The 8,793-nt window shown below is 46.3% G+C and overlaps 1 long non-coding RNA gene and 1 other non-coding gene across 2 annotated transcripts; both read left to right on the top strand.

Moving 5' to 3' along the window:
- The first annotated feature begins 1,674 nt into the window (after positions 1-1,674).
- LOC146893827 (uncharacterized) lies at positions 1,675-3,790 on the top strand. The gene is made up of 3 exons (XR_015002689.2): positions 1,675-1,784; positions 2,009-2,073; positions 2,501-3,790. It is a non-coding gene; the product is annotated as an uncharacterized LOC146893827 (long non-coding RNA).
- LOC125387665 (small nucleolar RNA SNORA26) lies at positions 2,185-2,306 on the top strand. Its single transcript, XR_007227947.1, has one exon. It is a non-coding gene; the product is annotated as a small nucleolar RNA SNORA26 (small nucleolar RNA).
- Positions 3,791-8,793: the final 5,003 nt, after the last annotated feature.

Here is an 8,793-nt window from a genome sequence, read left to right as displayed (position 1 = left end):
GGTTGATTTGCCTTAAACTTCTGTGTTATACACACACATACACACACACACATATGCACGCACACATTAAACAGCTTTTCTCTTTTTTAATTTTATTCACTCAGTTCTTTTAATGTGTACGGGTGTGTGTCTGTACCACTTGTGTGCCTGCCTCACAGTCAGAGGAATGCATTGGGATCCCCTGGAACTGGAGTTAGAGATGGCTGTGAACCACCATGTGAGTGATGGGATCAGGACCTGGGTCCTCTGGAAGAAGGGTCAGTGCTCTTAACCATTGAACCACCTCTCCAATCCCACTTCATCTTTTCTATCTCAGTCTGAAACACTAGTCAAATCTGGGCCTGCTCTTATTGTCTCTTTGGACAACGATAGATCCAGCTAGTCCTGAAAATACCCTAACCTGGAAGCACCTTTAGCACACTTGCAATCATAGCTTAGACGATGAAATGTGCAGAGGGCGCTGCGGTCAGGCTACGGCTGGACAGACTCACACACCTATCCTTCCAGGTTGCCAGCGAATGACTGAATTAGTGTCCTAAGATTTCTTTATCAGTTCCAAGAGCCTTCATTTTTAGCTGGGCGGGTGGTCTGTCATTTCAACATGGTAGTGCCTGGCTGCTAATATTTATTCCTAAAATCTGTTTACTTTCCTCTTCTAAGCATATCACCTTAGTCAAACCTTAACCAAGCCCGACACCAGATCTTAAAACTCTCCTCTGCAGAAACACTGGGACGGCTTTAGATTTTTCTCGATATAATATAAACTAAGGGAGCCCTCTGAATGGTTTCATCACAAGCACTCTCCCTGCAACACTGTCCCTGCACCTTTTTCAGTTCCATTTACACTTTGGGGCCCTCAAGTGGGCAAGCACTTTCCGTTTCTACCTCTGGGTCAAGAGCACGCTGTTCTTTCGGGATACAAATCTTCATCTCTATAGAATGCCTATCTCCAATGAAATAGCGGCTGTTGATTTCCCTTTTCCTGCCCCACTCATTCTGCGTTCAGATGATCTGGGTTCAAATCCCAGAATCACCCCTGCTAGGCTGCTCTCTGGCCCGAGTAAGTCGCTCAACAGGTCCCCTTGCCCATCTTACACTTTGAGGATGATTAAAAACATTTTGAGGATTTAACTTGCCAACAGATTGATTGGAAAGCATGTGGGAAATTAGTTATCATTTTAGCAATACTCCCATTTTACACCGTTCATCCACTGTTTGCCAAGTTCAAGTCTGTCACCTGGAGTACACTGATGGTGGCCCACCTCACCTCTCCCCCAGCCCTACTTCTTGGTGATTATTCTCTGCGAACGTAGAAAATAAACACGGAAAAAGGCTGGCTCTTCCAAGGTTAGGAAGAGGCCCTAGAAGCGAACCAGTTGAACAAGACTAGATCTAAGTCGAAACATTTCGAGCACCGGCACAGCTTTAGGAAAGGAATGTTCTTGACCTGGAGCAGCCTCGGAGATCTCGGGACCGCTCCTGAGACCACCAGACCCCTGCAAGGAGGACACTGCTCAAGCACAGGGTAGCCAGCAAAACCGTAGTGGGAGGATGACCTGCCGCTGGCAGCCGATAGCCCCGCCTGCCTGCCGGATCCGCGTGATTGACATCCCTACTAGCCCCGCCCACATTCTTTCTGAGGATTGGCTGCCCTCTTCTTCCTGTTCTGCCCCCTCCGAACGGCCCGCTGATTGGCTACGACTCTCTGGTCAGCCCCGCCCCGTTTCCTGGCGCTAGTATCAGCGCTGGGTGCAGCCGTCGGTCTTTCTGTCTCCGGCTCGGTGGTGAGTGTCCTTCGGGAGGGTGTCCTGCGGGAGCATTGTCACGTGTCCCCTCGAGCTTTGCCCGCCTTGAGCTCAGCTGCTCCCGGCGGCCAGAACGGAGGGGTAGAGCAGTTCTCGGCGGCCTGGGGGGCGGGCGGCCATGCCCAGCCTGGGGCCGCGCGAGACACAATGTCCCCCGCGCTCTCCGACCCTGGCGCCCTCACCGCCGCCCTTTTTCTCCGCAGGCCGAGCCTCCGCAGCCAGGTCCCCAGTGCTCTCAGTAGTGCGGCTGCTTCGGACCCAGGCGCAGGTACGTCCCGGCGTTGGTGGAAGGAAGACCCAGGCCACGTGGCCCAGGCGACCGCGTGTTTGCGGCCCGCGTTTGTTGAGCTGCATAGGTCCTCCCGAATCGCCCTTTCCTGTGCCCTTTTAAGGTTGTCGCGGTACTTTAAGAGGCTAACACAGAAGGGTAAAGGAACTCTCCATAAAACCCATGGAGGAGACTGTACATCTCCTCTTTGGATCCTGTCTGGAGTCACAGATGAACCGGAATAATTATAGAGCTTCCGGCGAATTTATGAACAGCAGTGGACTTAAAATTTCAAAAGAACTGGGCTGCTTTGATTGAGAAAGAAGTCCAGAAGAGTTCATTTACTTAGCTAGAAGTGAAGCTTGAGATAGACTGAGAAGAATATAATGTATTTTCTACTCTGAAACATTTTCATTCACTTTTATAGGAGGAAAACTACAAGAAAGAAACTCGTGAGCTGAATGCCGGGAAGTCGAAGGGGGTAATGTTCCACGTGAAGTAGTCTCACGTGCTGCCTGTGTTTTAGGATTATCGGCGTTGTAGCAGATGGTGTCACCCACTTGGTTGCTGAGATAGGTGCTTGTTATGAGTCTGTAAGGACAAATAAGTCCAGGAGTGTTAAGATGCAATGTGTGCAGTGGTGATAAGAGTTTGAGCTGAATGAACAAGTGTGACGTAATTATATGATAAGCAGACATGTGTGCTAATCTAGAAGTAAGAAGGTAAAGCAGCCGGAAACAGTATAGAAACTTGAGGCTCACGACCAGAAGACGTTCTCAAAATGACTTGCTAGACATGCTGTCGACAAATACTTTCCCAGAGCCAGAGAACTAGCTCTTGCCTGCGGATCAAGACTTGCTGACCTTGCTGAATGTGCGATGTGATTGAATGTGTGATGTGATTGATTGGCTAAGGATTGTTATAGTTTTGATGTTTGCTTATATCTGCCACAGGTATAATTAGAGGTTTATAATGATTGTTATAGTTTTGATGTTTGCTTATACCTGCTATAGTAACAATTGGAGATTTGACTATTGGCATAATAAACTTGTTCCTAGAACAAAAACTGGTCATCAAGTAAGGGCAGAATGCCTGCTCAGGAATAGGAGTCGCGACAGTGCTGAGGCTCCATTTTAGAGGAAAGGAGACGTGAGAGAATCCCTGAATAGCCTTGTAGTAATCGATTGCACTGAAGGTAGCCTCCCCCAGAATTTGTTTTTGATTTTTATTTTCTGGTGGGAGAGGTTCCAGACAGGGTTTCTGTATGCCTGGCTACCCTGGAGCTCATTAGCTGGAATTAAAGGGCTAGGCCACCATGCTTGGTTATGATACGTTAGGGACTTTAAGATTAAGCAAAGCTGTACAGTGGTGGCACAAACCTTTTATTTCAGCTCTTGGGAGGCAGAGGCAGGTGGATTTCTGTCAGTTCGAGGTCAGCCTGGTCTATAAGAGCTCGTTCCAGGACAGGCTCCAAACCTACAGAGAAACCCTGTCTCAAACCAAAAAGAAAAGCTGCAAACAAAAGGGGGAAGTAAAGGACAGTCAGGCTAGATGATTGGGATTAGCTGGCCTAGGAGGTGGTTCTGTGTCCCCTTACCTAGTAGAACAAGTTCTTTGCCAGCCCAGTCTGGGCCAGTAGCCCCGATGTTATTAACCAGTAAATTGCTGTGTATTGCTTTCCAGAATCTTAAATAAAAGCTTTTCCTGTGCCAATTCATGATGGTCTTTTTCTTTTCTTAAAAAATAATCGTCTGTGGTTAACACTGGAACATGTGGAAGTATGTTCTGGATAGGCTCAAACTTGGGATGTCAGACTTGGTGTCTGGGGCTTTTAGCTGTTTTGGCCTTTCCAAATGTAATTCTATACTTAATGAGAAAAATGAAAAGAAGCCGGGTAGTAGCGGCGCACGCCTTTAATCCTAGCACTCGAGAGACAGAGGCAGGCGGGTCTTTCTGAGTTCAAGGCCAGCCTGGTCTACAAGAGCTAGTTCCCGGACGGGCTTCAAAACCACTAAGAAACCCTGTCTTGAAAAACCGAAAAAGGAAACAAGAGCGTGACTGCTCCTGGGGAAAGGGGAACATTTATTGTGGATAAAATGGAGCCTGGGTAGAGGCAGGGTCATCTGACTTGAGTCCAGAGTGGACATAACCAGACCGAGGTGGGGAGAAGGGAACTAGGTGCAGAAGCAAGAGGCTGAAGTGTGGGCAACCAAAATGTCTGGACATATAAGAGCAGCTCAGGCTCTAGGCTGTGGAGTTCAGGGTAGGGGCTGGGTTATGGTGGCCAGGTCTGCTTTTATAGAGAAGGTTGTTAGTCGAAGTGCCAGTTTTGAACCCTTGACTTCATTCTGCTGGGCAGGGTGGGTCCCTGTGAGGACAGACAGGTGCCATTGTCATCAGGCTGCCTGGCAGTTACCTGCCTTTTGTTTTTCAAGGTCTCATTGTAGAGGAATCGGGCCTCTAGGATACAAAGGTGGCTGAGTATGGAACTGTAACAATTCTGTTTGGAATATTGCTTTTTTACACAACAACTTTAATAAAAGCACTAGACTACTCATGAACACAGTTGATATTAACTCTTTTGGCCACATTGTCAAGTGCCCAGTAGCTGCAGGCAGCTCAGGCAGCACAGTGCAGATTTCCACTGCTATACAGGTTTGCTGTAAACAGGCCTGAGTAGAGGAATAAGACTGGAAAACTGACAGGATCAGATGAAGGACTTTTAGGGAGAGCAGGAAGCTGTAGGGGAACCCTCCCCACATTGGTCTAGTGAAACTGACTAATCAATAAGATGAGCATGATGCTAAAACTACTGCCAAATATCTCCTGATATTGACATGGTAGCTCATGCACTAGCTAGAAAGCAAGGACAAGGGAAATGCTGTAAGTGAAAGGCAAGGTTTACAAAAATTGAACTGAAATTAATAGAACATTTTTGCCATATATGCTATAATACAGGTACATATATGTCATATGTATATAGGCTATGTAGCTTTGGCTAACTCAAGCAAAATTAGGTTAGTTTGGTTTTTTGTTTTGTTTTTTAAAGACAGGTTCTCTGTATCTCAGTCTTGGAACTCTAGACCAGGCTGCCTTGAATTTAGAGATCCGCCTGCCTCTCCCTCCCTGAATGGTGGGATTGAAGGTGTGTGCCCATCACTTGGTTTGTTTGGTTGTCTTTAGCGGCAGTTTAAATTGGAATCCCTGTAAAGCTCTGACAACCTTTTCTGAAAGTGTAGCAACGCAGGCTGGCTCACTGGCAGAGGACTGGGTTTGGTTCCCGGCGCCCATGTCGCCCATGTGGAGGCTCACTACCAACTAGTTCTAGGAGGCCTGACACTCCTGACCTCGTAGGAGGCAGGCTCCAGACTCATAAATGCTTGTAGGCAAACACTCAAAATCTAAAAATGTATCCAAAGTATTTCATGTAGGCTTTCATGTGTTTAGGTTGTAATGTTACAAATATGAGACCACACAAATAAAAATAGGAAGGAAAACATACAGACTAGTTAGTTCTGACTTACGTACTTGTTGAGTCCACGTAAAATAGAAATTTTAGATATATACAGAACACAAAATAATCAAGTTATAATTTTTTACAAGGATAAACTACCAACATTCCTTATAGCCTCTGCCTACCCTCAATTTAATTTTTTGACACAGAACCTATAGTCCTGTTGTCCTGGAACTCTGTAGACTGGCCTGGCCTCAAGCTGGACCTGGTCTCTGCCTTGGATTAAAGGCCTGCACCAGCTTGCGTTTCTTTTCATTTCCTGCTGATAGGACTAAAATAAGCTGACTGGTGGTGTTACCTGCCTTTAATCCCAGCACTTGGGAGGCAGAGGCAGGTGGATCTCTGAGTTCAAGGACATCCAAGGCTATGCAGAGAAACCCTTTCTCAACTCCAAAAGGAAATTTCTGTATTGTCAGTCTGAGGATTTCTGCCTGCCAGGCCCACTCACTCATTCCTTTGGAGACATTTCCATATAGAATCACGGTAGTCTCTAGCTTCACATTGGCGGTCAACAGCTTGTAGGTATCTAAGTGAGTTCACCTTGAACATGTGAGACCTGTGTGCTCTCAGGTTTAGAAGTTCCTCACCCTGAGCTAGCTTGCTAGGCTCCGGATTAACAGCTCCGTGTAGTGTGCGACCATTCCCGCTTTCACAGGCTGCGTGATGCGCCCTTGAAGCCAATGAAAGGTGTTAGCCATGTTCATTACATGCTGACGTTTACCAAGACCAATGGAGAAACCTCCGTATCCTGAATTCAAGCTACAGGTTCTGGTTCCGTTTGCCTTGGTCTCTGCCAGGATCAACAGTGGTAACAATGAGAAAGTCTCTGCAGAAGTTTTGCTCGTGTGCAAGTTTTCTTTCAGAGTGAGCTGACTGCAGCTGCTTGTCTCATGACTGACTGTTGGTGCACCTCGGGTCTCCCTCAGTCCTTTTCTGAACTCTGTGGCTGACAGGATGAGGTGTCTTCAGATTTAACCAAGTTATCAGTAATTTAGCACTTCTGGTGTTTTTCAACCTTTCTAATGCTGACCTGTTAATACAGTTCCTCATGTGGTGACCCCCAAACACAAAATTATTATTATCATTTGTTTATTTTTTTCGACACAGGGTTTCTCTGTAACTTTGGAGCTTGACCTCGAACTAGCTCTTGTAGATCAGGTTGGCCTCAAACTCACAGAGATCTGCCTGTCTCTGCCTCCTGAGTGCTGGGATTAAAGGGGTGCACCACCACTGCCCAACTCCAAATTATTTTTGTTGCTACGTTGTAACCGATTTTGCTACTGTTATGAATCGTAATATAAGTATCTGATATGTGAACCCCCCTCAAAGGGATGGAGACCCACAAGCTGAGAACCAATGTTAGATGAACCAAGTTACAGCTAATACCAGCGATAGCTGCTGTGGTTAATTTCACAAGCTCTTCATGAAGTATTAAAGCAGTAAAACACAAGCCAGGTGGCAATGGCGCACACCTTTAATCCCAGCACTCAGGAGGTAGAGGCATGTGAATCTCCATGAGTTCGAGGCCGGCCTGGTCTACAGAGTGAGTGCCAAGACAGTCCTGAAGAAAAAAAAAAAGGCAACCTATGGGGAATTGAAGGTGTAGACATATCTCCTGGTCTACAAGGCTAGTTCCAGGACAGCTAGATCTGTTACATGACAAACCCTATCTCAAAAAAACAACAAAAGAATGAGCTAGTTTGAAGCTAAGGTTTTCTATGGGTACTCACAGGTGAAAAATCAATATAGTCAATTTTCAAGTACATAACAAAGTGGCTGCTGATGTCTCCAGTCTCAATGATACACGTGTGTGGCTGGGTATCTCGAGTTCTTGTTCTTTGGAACCCACTGCAAATGCTGCGCACATTTGGAGGTGAATGGAGCACACTGAAAAGGAACATTTTGTAAACTTTGAACGTCTTATTTGGTTTTCAGGTCAAAGTCGGTTGAGTTGTTTTTATTGTATGAGTGTTTCCTCTGTGAGTGACTGTACCTCCTGCTTGCCTGGGAGCTCTGGGTCTCCTGGGAGACAGTTAGAGGCTGCTTTGTGGGTGCTGTAACCAAATCAGTGTCCTCTTTGAGAGCAGCAAACACGTAACCATTGAGCTATCTCCAGCCCCCACACGTTTTTTTATTTGGTTGGTTTTTGTCTGTTTGTCCCCTGGTGGGCCTAGAACTCACTCTGTAACTGAGGGTGACCTCGAACTGCTCCTCTTGCTTGCCTCTCAGTTTTTTCCGTGCTGCTTTGGGAACAAACCTAGGGCTTCTTGCATGCTAGGTACTCACCAGCTGAGCCCAAGCCGCCCACGGAACATGTTTTTACAACTCATCTGTACAGCAACAATGTCCAAAGAATGAATAATGCTTTATTGTGTGCATGAACAACAGATGAATATTGTTTGAGATTCTGCCTGTCTGTTGATGAACATTTGGACTAATTTTTCCTTTTGACTATTGCGAATATTCAATCTACACACTGATGTACAAGTACCTGTTTGAATCTTCTCTGTATTTACTGAGAAGGAATTGTTAGATTACATGGTATTTCTGCTTTCAATTTCTAAGGAGCCATCCAACTTTCTCCACAGCAGCTACCCCACTTTCTCACCAGGAATGCATAAGCACATCGAAACGCTTAGTGTTTTATGAACCTTCTCACTCAGGGTTTACAATATTAAGTGTAAGATATTTTGAAGTTACTTGTTAAGTGAAGGAATTTGATCTACACTGACAGTCCTTTACTGGAAGGGTCGCGTTACCTTTGGCGGTGGGGATTAAGGGTTGTAATAAGTGTTTGCATGGGAAGGGCACTTCAAACTATAAAAGTCGTCTTATCTCACTTCAGAAAAAAAAAAAAAAAACCACCTAGAGAATGAGTGGGAACATCAGGAACAGTTAATTCCCTTACCCAGGATACCAAGCCCTGCTTCGGGCACTAAAGAATGCTCCACATTAGGCCCAAAGAAGCTCCCTTTTCAGGGCAGGGGGAGATGGCAGTACCTTTGGGTTCCCCTAGCTGGGAGCCATTGGTTAACCCCAGTGACTCAGAGAGGTGGAACACCTCGGAGACCTGGCAGAAGCGGCTAGGTTCGCGGGACGCGAAAACACTGGTAGATACGTCTGCCAATCACCGGTAGGTAGGTCTGGGTGCCTGTAAGAGGTTAAACCCAAGCCGCAACTCCACCCCTTCTGCCTGAATCCCCGCC

This window comes from Myodes glareolus, chromosome 8, assembly GCF_982192425.1.
Source record: "Myodes glareolus chromosome 8, mMyoGla1.1, whole genome shotgun sequence".
NCBI classification, from domain to species: domain Eukaryota; kingdom Metazoa; phylum Chordata; class Mammalia; order Rodentia; family Cricetidae; genus Myodes; species Myodes glareolus.
The sequence above is the reverse complement of the archived record's forward strand: the minus strand, read 5'-3'. Positions and strand labels throughout refer to the sequence as shown.